Raw genomic sequence first — 12,348 nt, forward strand, 5'->3', positions numbered from 1 at the left:
CGTCAAAGATTAAAACTACATCCATCTCTTTCAGCATGCACTGAACTAAACATTGAAATGAATAGAAAATCTAAATATTGCAACAGAAACACTAAATTGCTGGAAGATAGAATAGGCAGAACTCTTGCAAGCAAGAGTGATGGGGCAAAGCTTTATGAACAAATGCTCAATTGTACAGGAACTTATCTCGAAGAATCACAACTTAGATCTCTTTAAAAAGCTTTCTAGCAGCCAAAGAAACCACCAACAGAGTGAAGAGTCAACCCACAGTGTGGCAAAATGTTTTACCAGCTGTTCCTCAGACAAGGTATTAATATCTGGAATACATAACCCAAAATAATCAGACCCCTCCAATTTAAAGATACAGTCCAAAAATGTGAATCTGAAATGTATAGACATTTCTCAGAAGAAGAAGTAGGAATGATAAACAAATACATAAAAACATGTTCAATATACCTGTCATTTGAGAGATGAAAATTGAAACAGTGCTGAGATTCCATCTCACCCCAGAAAGAATGAGTATTTTCAAGAAATCAACCAATAACAAATGCTGGTGATGCTGCTGGAAAAAAGGAATGTTTCTCCACTATCGATGGGAGTGTAGACTGGTGCAACCACTGTGGAAATCAATGTGAAGATTCTCACAAAACTAAAGCTAGAAGTTCCATTTGACCCAGCTATTCCTCTTCTTCGTAACTACCTGAAAGAATTAAACACACAATTCCACAGCAATGATGCACACCCATATTTATAGTACCTAATGTAGCTAAATCCTAGACCAAATGCCCACCAACCAATAATGAATAAAGATGTGGGGTGTTATTCAGCCATCAAGAAGGATAAGCATGAGACAGTTTAGCTAAATGGATGCACGTGGAGGCCATACTTTTAAGTGAAATTAATCAGACAACATGTCTGGCATGAGAAATTGTGTAAATGAGGACCAAAATGTGTAACAGATACTGAGAAATGCAAAGAAAATGTTCAAGTGAGAATGGGAACCTGGATGAGAGAGGGAGAAAGTAAAGAAGGGACAAAAAAATAGAAAAAATTGAAATAAAGCTTTTGTAAATAATAGGGATTGAAGGGTGAGTAGAGGATGGAGAAAGAAGAATCAAGATTTATTATGTACAGGCACTAATTTGCTATGATGAATGTTATTTTGTGTATGTAAAATGTATCAAAAATTTTTAAAAATTAAAAATTCAAATGCAAAAAAATGATTTCAAATTATCTTATATACAGTACAAATGGCATGCAGGCCAGCAGTTACAAGGAACATATTATGCACTGTGTTTTATTCATTTTCTTTACACCTCTAATTTGTCAATGGAGTTTAGAATGTCTCATTTTTAGCAAATGTCTTCCCTTTTTCCCACCTATCCATAGTGTTCTAGCTCTAGATCAAGCCGTAGGAATTCTCATTCTGTTGATTATTTCCAAAAGCCAGACAACCTTAAATAGCTTAATTTGCTGGCAGCATGTGGGATACAATAGCGGAGGGAGAGATCTGAGGCAGAAAGAACAATTTTGAGATCATTACAAACCCTGAATGAGAGATTAAGAGAACTAGAATGTAGACATGGGAGAAAAGAAGAGGCCAGGGGAAGGAACTTTTAAGGTAAATACTGTCTTAATCTTGTGCACATTTAGCCACGAAGAGGGAATATCTGATGACCATACTTCTTAGTTAGTTCAAGGAGGAAATACTTCTTCTTTTTCCTCTTCTCCTCCTCCTCCTCCTCCTTCTTCTTTTTTTTTTCCTCTTTTTTTTTGCTTCCCAAGGGGCAAAATGTAGTTTCTACCACCTGGTAGGAGACAATGAGCTGCTCCATTTCTGACCTTTTGTGCACATTCTGAAGAGCAGGAAAGTGCAGGATGAAAGAGAAAAGCAAGCCTCTTTCTTAAAGAACAGGTACCGGGAGTTGTACGCATCCCTGCTGTGGGCTTTAAGGTGAAATCAGAAGGAACTGGTATACTCTGTGTTCTGAGTAGCCACTTGCTTTACCTGAAAATTGAGGATTTTCCTCAGGAAGAAGTGAGAAACAGATACAGAAAACAGCTCTCCTGATATAAAAGGAAAGGGAGAGTCCACCATTCTCAGCCACCCACTACAGTAAAGAATGGAATGAAACTGTCATGTTTTCCTGTCCCAGTAGGAGACAAGTTAGACACAGGTTTTGTTGTAGATGAATATGCAGATAATATATTTGCATATATACATATATTATATATTTTCACATGTGTGTATGCTTTTGTTTGTTTATATAAATTTGGGTGGCAATAACGTCTAGAGAAACATGATACAACATCTCCACATACTGACTTGCATCATTCTTCCAGAGGATTCTGAAAAAGGAACAAAGCATTTAGACTGCACCTAATGAGAAACAAACGGTGTTTAGACTCTCTTTAGGTTTAAGCTATAATGTTGTTTTTCTTTAAGCTGGAGTAGAAATAAAGAAATTTGGGAGAAAGAGCATAGAGTGAAGCACTTCTAAAATATAAATAATATTTGAATCATTAAACATTATCAGATATGTATTTTCTGATAAATCTCAATGCTTACTCGATATATGCTCTTTATTATTTCCGCTTGTATTTTACTTTTTATTTTCATTCAAAAGTACAGTGATTTAATTTTCAAATCTATAATATGAGAGCCAAACAGAAATAAAATGAAAATCTGCTGTTTTTTCTCTTTGCAAAAATCACTTTCATAGCTGCCAAACCTGTGGAATAAACCAGGCCTCTTTTCAATTGCTCTATACTGTTTGATACTGTAAGACTGAGCTGTTACCATAAAACTGAGTTATAGAAATTTACAGCTGGTATTTGTTGTTTTAAATAGTACTGTTTGAGGTCATTTTCTGCACAAGGAGTCATAATGTTGAAAAAGAAAACAGACTTAGTAGCTCTCTAAAATTAGAACCCAGGACATCTAAGAAACTAGATATCTATCTCAACCCAAATTTGGTATGTTTAGAAATGATAATTGCGCTTTAGGTCTTAGATGGCAGAGACAATAACCAGATTAGTCTTTTATGGTATTTGGTGAAGATACGAATGTTAATGAATTGAGTGCAGTTCAAAAATGGAATATAAGTCATGCAACTATTGCATTGAAGAAAAGATGAAAAGGAATTTAAGAAAGGAAATAAATTTTTAATGTTTGTGTTTGAAAAGATTTCATCATTACTTAGATGAGTTACGTATTTTATGTTAAATAATAGACCAATAGCATTTAATTATGTAGCTTATAGGCTATCAGTACTGATATTAAATTATTGCGTTTTAAATTTCAGCAATTGGATATAAATATAGATCCTGGGTCTCTTTACTACAAAATATCTTGGGAATTTAATGATATGTTCTGGGGAGGAAAGGGGAACTCTTATTTTGGTTTATAGCATCTACAACTCCAAAGCAGAACGACTTTATCAGCACAGAATTTGCTTCTTCTTTGCCATCGAGATGGGTATGGATTTTTATTATTGCTTTTACAAATTATAAGAACAATTATAAGAAAGTCACAATATTTGGAAGTTAGTAAATAATAAAACTAAGCAGGCATTTTATATTTGTCATTTTTAAAGGCCATGTGTTTGGGAGTGATTTTAGGCTATATCTATGATTTGGACCAGCTATTAAACTTCCCACTCTCTAGTTCTGTGCTTAGTCTACTCCCTTCTCTAACTATTTACTAACACAAGTTTTATATGTAGATGATTAATTCATGTATCTGAAATCACTTTCTAAACGATTTAAATGCTATCTGAAGAAGTCATTTTAGAGGAAATGAAGCAGCTAGTGTGGTACAATAGAATAGCAAAGCCTGGGTCTGGTTCTTTCTATAAACATGAAAACATGAAACACTAGTCACTTACAATCTAAATTTTCCTTCTTTGAGATTTAAAGGCTGTGAATTAGTAATACTCGAGTATCTTCACCTTCAGTATGCCTAAAACAGATAAATACAGTGTAAAACCATTACCAGTGAGGTGAAATGCTTGAAAATAATATTACCACTATCATTTAGCCCAAAAGGACAAGAAGCGTGGATACATATAACAACACAGTGAACCCCAACAGCAACATGATAAGTGAAGTAAGCCAGGTAAAAAACATAGAATTCCAGTTTTGTAAAATTTCCAGAACAGATAAATCTATAGACAGAGTATGGCTTAGTAACTATGCAGGATTAAGAACACAGAACCAGAGAAGTTAGGGGGTAATAGCTAAGGGATGTAGTTTTGGGAAAAAGAAACTATTGTTAAATTCCTTTAATGGAAACATAACAATGTATAATGATTGTCCTATATTCTTTTTTTTTTTTGATAGCAACCCCATTTCTTTATTTCTTCCCCTTGAAAGTGAATATTGAAGTGTAGCAGGATTTTTTTTTCCAGTCTCCTAGTCCCCAACCAGACAGGCATCAAGAACATCAGATCATGGCCTGGGAATCCGTATGGGCTTCAGACTTCTGCCTCCAGCTCTGAGCTTCAGCAGCTCTTTGCTTCCATATATCAGCATTAATTGTACCAGAAAGGAACAGTTCACTCAAAGGCCAGGGGGCCAGCTGGGCTTGAAGTTTTAGGACAGACCAGAGGCAGGCTTTCAAGAATTGAGTGGTGAGATGAGAGACCACGTAAGTTTGGCTGGATGGGACCCCACAATACTGAAGACTACTTCTGTTTCGATACAATGCTATTTCAAAGGTAAAGCCAGCTCAGTTACCCAAAGAAAAGTAGAACACACAAGTTTTTCAGAGTAAAGGAAGCAGTGTAAGTAGCATCACAGTTAAATCAAAGCAATCCTCCATTTTTCTAAGTTCCAGTGATTAGGAATATGCTGCAGACTAGGGCCAGGCTTCCAAATAGAGGAAAGGAGGTGACAGGGAACCTCTAGGCATCATAAGCTTGTCTCTCAGGAGCTTTCTAGGAAGAAAACTCACTCTCAAGGTTGACTGCTCATCCTCTTCATCCCTGGCTGGCACAGAGTGCCACTTAACATGATCAGTGAACTTTCTCCTTCCTATGGCCATCTACATCCTATTTCTGCTGAGTGTTCTTTCTCTTTGGGAGGTCTTCTTCCTCTTTCCTTGTGAGTGCTGCTGCATTTGTTTCTCCTACAACATTTTCTCTTCTTCCCCGGCCAAATTATTTTGTATTGCCAGCTTCTCAAAGAAGAACATTTTGGTCCTCCATTTCTCAACCTCCTTCTCTCTGCCTCTCTGATCCTCTACGACTCTGGTGGTGCTTCTTTCCCAAAGTCAGTTAAAGCTACGCCAGTCAGATTAGTAATCTTGCATTGGTGAACTTGTGTTATTGAATTATGTCTCAGTAAGTTTTTAAAAACTACCATGTGGGGCCGGGAATTTAGCTCAGTGGCACAGCACCTGCCTGGAAAGTGTGATGTCATGAGTCCAATCCTTGGTACAAAAATAAATAAATAAAAATTAAAATGCCACGTAGCTTTATAGATGCCAGGCACAGACACTAGAAGCATCAAAATGCTTCTTTTATACCATGATGCCAGTATCCAGTTAATGATGAGAAATACAAGAAAGGCCCATCTTGGCTGCTCATTTACTGCTATCTAACAACTTTTTACAGTGCTTTTACCTGCTATTACTGTTATTATTTTCAGTAGTTCTAATTGGACAATTAAATCTTTATTGCTGAGTCTGTGACGTCCAACTTCTATCTGCAGCTATTCCTGTCCGTTATAACCATCAGTTGGGCTCTACTTCCACAATGATTGCATAAACCATAAAAGCTGATCTGGAGAAATAGTAATTCACAGCTAAGCAATAGTAGCATCTGTTTTGCATAGCATAGGCATCATCTACCTTCTTATAGTTTGGTTATGTGCTTAAAGGAGATATTACTATTCTCGGTTTATAGTAGAAGGAACCAAGGACTAGAGATGTTAAATGTTTTGTTTAGATTCAATTAACTATAAATCTTGGATCAGAATATAGGGCTCTTTAACATCAAAAGCTATGTTATTTCTCTTACATTTTGTCAATTTTATCAGAATAAAAATGTCTGTTGTTTTTGGAATGTCTGTGCTTTAAAATTAGAAATATGTGAACAATTCCTAACGCTAAAAGAATTCCACAAAGAACAGTAGAAAACAGAAAAAAATCTAATAAAGAAGGTAATTAATAGATTCACAATACAAATCAATACAAGATATCTTCGGGAGGAGAGCTATCCTGTAGGTTTAAACCATGATTCTATTTACAAAACTCAGTAAATTGTGTATTACAGTATGAATGAGACAAAATTTAAATCCTGTTTGTTCCATTAACTGCTTTCAAAATTGTGTAGCCTACAAGAACTTCAGTTTCCTCAATAGTAAATTGTGAGTTTAAAAATTATATTCATTCGTTCATTGTGATCAATTATATGCTAGGTGTTCTTCAAGGAGGTGTGAATTTCACAGTGAAGTAGTTGGAAATTGATCTTGTGATGGGTCAACTGCTGATTTTCCCTGAGTTTAGTTTATGACTTTCTTATGCTTTGCTGTTTGCCACAGGGATGGACATTTCTCTAGTGTCTTTTGCTAACTGCCTTCAAAGTAAACTCTGATTATAAGAGGCACCGGCAGGAGATTTGGGAGTAGCAGGTATGGAAGAACCAAAGTATTTATCTCACAGTTGCTGTGCTTCAAAAAACTCTTGCCCTTGTCGGGAAACACACTACGATTCCACCTCTGGAAACACTACTCCTTCCACTGTCTCTGTAGCACTGGACAAGGGGTTTTGCACAGTTGCTAATATCAAGGTGATCCGTGACTCCCTTTCTGATGAAAAATGTGACCTGTACACCAAAGGAACTCTACAAAACCTAAATGCGATAAACACTAAGGAAAATATATGGAAGTATTTTTAATCAGATTATTGAAAATCATTGAGTAAGAAAAACTTATAATAACAATCAGAGATAAGGAAAAACAAAAGTAAAAAATACTGATGAATTTTTATAGAAGCAATGAATGTGAAATGGGGCTTTAAACTGATAACAAAAGTACTTCTTGACCTAGGTTTCCTTGTCCCATAGAAACTTGCTTCAAAATAGGTCAAACTCCTTTTCAGGAGAGGACTGAGAGAGTTTGTCATCAGCAGCCCAACTGTAGAAGAAAAGTTAGAGATGCTTATTTAGACTAATGAAAAATTACACTGGATGAAAACCTGAATCCATTGATAGGCATGAATAACAACTGGAATGATATATATGGAAAAATATGTTCTTATTTTAAAAATTCTTAGTTGTAATATTTTCCTTTGATGAAGGTGCTAAGAACACACGTAGGGGAAATAATGCTGGCAAAGTTGAGAGCCTGCAGTAGAAAAGCGAAACAAGGTGTCTATTTCTCATTATATAGACAATTATCTCAGAATGGATTAAAGACTTAAATATGAGACTAAAACTGTGAGACTACTGGAATAAAACAAAATATGCATTAGGACATTGGAATGGGCACAATTTTTTATAAGACTCTGAAGCACTGAAACCAAAAATAAAAAGAGGCAAATGGTATGTGTTATGGATTAAAAACTGATGGTCAACTTAACACCAGCTGAATTAAATCAGCATGACGCTGAGCATAGATGTTCAGCTGAGGAAAGTTGCCAGCATAAATAAAGACATGAAGAAGGAGAAGACCGGCGTTGTGGGTTTCTCTGAGTGTTGCTGTTTTGAGTTGTTGGTTCTCCTGGAGGAGTTTGTTATGACTAGCTTCCCCAGTGTGAGTTCAATGATTGTCACTGGAGAAGCTCGGGACCTTGTTGGTGAGAGTGGCTGTGGTTCACGTGGGGGGAGCTCTGGTCTTTACATCATGCATCACTTCCTGGTTCTGGAGGGAAAGACATGCGCCGTCATGCAAACTCATCATGCTAGCTTTCTGGCATGTACTTGACTGTTCTTATCATCTGAGGATCTCAGGACCTCCATGTTGCTGAGGATGGCTGTGGTGCTTTTTCAGTACAGCCCTGGTCTTTATTATGATCATGACTTCTCGGCTCCAGTATAGAACCTTCAATATATCAGTACAGCTCTTTCACTCCGCTGGCATAGACTTTCTAGCTTCCACTGCAGACCTTTGAGCACAGATCCGTAAAAACAAGCAGCCTGATGTAATGCCCTTCTCATGGGCTCTCAACCTCTAGATGGACTCATGGGAGGCAGTGTCACAGTCTGTAGGTTTTCATTTGAACTCATGTAGGATATTGCTGTGGGATCCAGGCCCGTGGCTGAATATTCCAGGTCTTTAATGTTGTGGATAGATTTCTTGCACTTTCTTCTGTTAAACTCTAGGTGACCATCATAAAATAATACTATAAATTCTATGTCCTGATTCTAATTGTTTTCCTCACAACCTGTGAATACAACAGTATGGTATCAAACTAAAAAAAAAATTGTCAGACAATAGATCTGAACATCTATTTCTCAAAAGAAGACATACAAATATTCACTGGTATATGAAAAAATACTCATTATCACTAACAAGCAAGGAAATAAAAATCTGATCCACAATGGGGTATTACCTTATGTCAGTTAGAATGGTTACTGTCAAAAAGACAAAAGTAAATGTCAGCAAAGACATGGACAAAAGGGGGAGACCCCCTGGGTATGTAAATTAGTGCAGCCATAATGGAAACCAGTATAGAGTCTCCTCAAAATAAACACCTAGATAAAGCTGAACCACAATATGATCTAGGACACTCACTACTAGGTATCAGTCCAGAGGAAGAAACCAGTATATCTTTGAGACATTCTTACGCTAATTGCAGCATTATTTGTAACAGTCAATAAATGGCAACAGTCTAAGTGTTGTGACTGACAAATAGATCATAAAATGCAGCAGTATCTATAATGCAATCCTGTCTAGCTGTATTGGAATGAAATTCTGTTGTTACAACATGGTTAGAGCTAGATAGAGATTTTTGTACTAAATGAGATGAACAAGACACAGAAAGACAATATCACATGATCTCACACATATGAAATCTGTAAAGACGATTTTATAAAAGTTGAGAGTAGAATAGTGGTTATCAAAGACTGAGAAGTATGTGGGAACAGGCAGATGGGGAAGGTTGGTCAATAGGTACTACATTGTAAGTACTAAGAAAACTAAGTTTCTGTGTGCTATTGCTCAGTAGAATGACTATATATAATGATGATGCATTATATTTTTGAAAAAAACTAGATAATTCCATTTTAAATGATTTTTGCCACAAATGATAAATATTTCAAAAACTATACATAGTTACTCTGATTTGAATATTCCACAATATGTTAATAATTAAAATATCATGTAGCACCATTTATATATTAGACAGCTAAAAAAGAGAAAAAAACTTAAAAGAAACCTTTCAAATTAATGGATTTTTAATAAAAATTATAACAACGCAATGTTGGCTTTAGAGTTTGCATAGAAAGTAAGTCAAAGGTCATGAAAAGTTACAGTGATGGTTAGAGGGCAGAGATGGTAAAAATATAAGGAGTTTTTGTTTTTCTTTTTGTTTTTTTGGTACAGGGATCAAACTCAAGACCTTGCACTTCCAAGGAGGTGCTTGTGCTGCTAAGTTAAATCCTGGCCCAAAATATAAGGCTTTAAGAGTCAATATTGTACTCAAAGTGCTATAATCTTATTTGGAATTAGACTGAAAGATGATAAAGATGCATACTAGAATTGTTAGCAGTAACCAAAAAAAATAAGTTATAGATAAAAACAATTTAAAATCCTTTATTATTCTATAAGAAGTATCTCAACAATAACTGCATTCTGATTGTTAAAAATGTATCTATTCAGTAATTTGAATAATTCTTAATCTTTGGTAATTGAATTATAAACATGTTGATTATATGTATTTTTTTATTTCATTGGAGGAATCAAAACTAAGAGAAATACACTAGCAAATAGCAAATTTGAATATTATTCAGTAATATATTTTCACCTTCTAAAAGAATCTTTACTTGACCATTTCAATTCTGTTTAAGGAAGGACATATTTAAGGCTATGATAAACACAGAATTTCCATAATTCTCATGTTATACAGAGTTGTCAACACTAGATTTCTTAGCTTCTGAAGTCTTCGATGTTTCCATGCTGCGTAGGTCCAATACTCAGGTGTTCTTTGGTTGGATGGATTTTATTTCATTCAAATAGAGGTTTGGTGAAGTTCAGATTTCAGTGTTCAATGTACAGGGCACATTGTAGTTTTGGCTCCCACTTAACACTCTGCTCCAGGGTCAGAGAGAGTCTATGTCTTTGATCAGGTCATTGTAACAATTATAGTTTACCATTTTATGTGTCTTCAGAAGGCTAAATGTTCATTGACATATTTAAAAATTGCAAGTGCCACCTGCCAACTTTTGCTCACAAATTTGATTAAAGAGAGATTAGGATGAGAACAAAGAAAAAGATGTTGAAAGAGACACAGCAAATAAAAGATAAATTTATGCTAAGTATTCTTTAAAAAACTAACAACTTAAAAGTCTTACAACTCCTAATAAATTTGATTGATATTTGAAATGTAAAATATAAAATGTTTAAATGCAGGAATATATGATGAAGATATTGAATAGAAAATGTATTTCATTCAAAATAAATCTTAGAGGTAATAATTCAATTTGCAGCATAAATATGAATAAATATGACATTTGTAAATCATTTTTCTTATTTCAGAGAATATAGAAATATAAGCTTTCTATATTTTTATTAGTCTGAAATGGAACATTAAATATGTTCTTATTTGATACTTGACTAATCTCTTACGCAGTTGCTATGTCTTGAGATTGAATACGATATCCATCCCTGTTATTTGAAAATGGATATTCAAGATGTAGTCTACACATGCTGAAAACATGAATTTTTGTAATGAGGTCCTAGAAATTGAGAAAACTACAATTTTTGGCTATTTTCATAAGTTTCTTTTTTGCCATAAAAAATTGTACAGCATAATTACCCAAACAGAGTGTCTTCAAACAATAGTCATTTATATTTATCATAAATTGGCAGTTTATGGATCAATGCAAGGACCAGAGTAGGAAATTTCTGATCTTAATTCCACCAATTCACACATGCAGTCTGTCAAGAACTGGCTCTCTAGGTTGGTCTAGAGTCCACAGGTAAGGCCGTCTTCCATGAGCTTTTGTTTTCCTCTTGGGGTCCAAGGGCTAGCTGAGGCCTAGGCACAGAAGGATGAACAGCAACCTTGCAGTATTTCTAATTTCATCTAGAAAACAAAAGGCTAAAGCAAGTTATGTTGCTGAACCTAAACTAATATACAGTTACAGGGATTGCAGAATCATGTGGTAAAGGGGAATACAGGGATGAATGGAACGATTTGTGGAATGCATCTAATCTATGCTACAAATAGGATGCCGACAAGGCGCAATAAAGAGTTTGTGTCAACTATGAAAAGTCCTCTGGTATTAAGAGTATCAGCTTTTCAAGTTTCCACTACAAAATCTCAACCATCCAAGGTGTCCACTAGGGATATCTTTTATTTTTGTGCCAAGTCTGGAAACAAAGCAATGTTCTATAAGTGGACTTGTCACAAAATTGGATAGAACTGCAGAGTTATCTATAACTCTTATTTTTTAAACAGTTACTATTAACAATCCTAGTATGCTTCTTTAGCATCCTCCAGTGTAACTCCAAATAATTTTGACTCTTAAAACCTTGTATTTACACCGTCTCTGTATGCTATTGCTCAGTAGAGTGACTATACATAATGACAATGCAGTATATCTTTGCAAAATAATGTTGAAAGATCCTGTGAAATACAGTCTGTTCTTTACATTAAACATTTTATGTATTTTAGTAAAATACATACAAAATTTTAAATTATGCCATAGGTAGTTCCATTTTAAATGATTTTTTTTGCCTCCGTACATGGTACTGTACTTATTTATATTGAATTTTGCCACCATATCACTAGTCCAAGCAGTTTGGGTTCCAGGGTTGTAATATCTCAATTCTGTAATGTGTGATTTTAAATCATTCTTTCTAGCAATTCTATTCTAAATAGAAAGTATGGAAACGTTTCATTTCAAGGAAACTTTATTTGTTGACCATCCCTCTTTCCTCCTTCCAATTCTTCTTGGAAACATCATTAAAGAAAAAAATCACTATTTTGAGATTAGAAGGCATGAGAATGAAAGGTTTTTGGTTTTTCCAATAGTTTATGGAATGAAGAAGCACAAAAGTGTAGCAAAGGAAGATGTGTTCCATAAAGAAGTTGCTTTTTGTTTATATTTTATTTCCTTTCTCATATTTGGCTTCTAGTACATTTGACTTAAAAGTGCTGTTTGCCAATGTGGTATTCAGATC

This window comes from Cavia porcellus, unplaced genomic scaffold (assembly GCF_034190915.1).
Source record: "Cavia porcellus strain 051 isolate PalLab524CR breed Dunkin Hartley unplaced genomic scaffold, mCavPor4.1 scaffold_24, whole genome shotgun sequence".
NCBI lineage: Eukaryota > Metazoa > Chordata > Mammalia > Rodentia > Caviidae > Cavia > Cavia porcellus.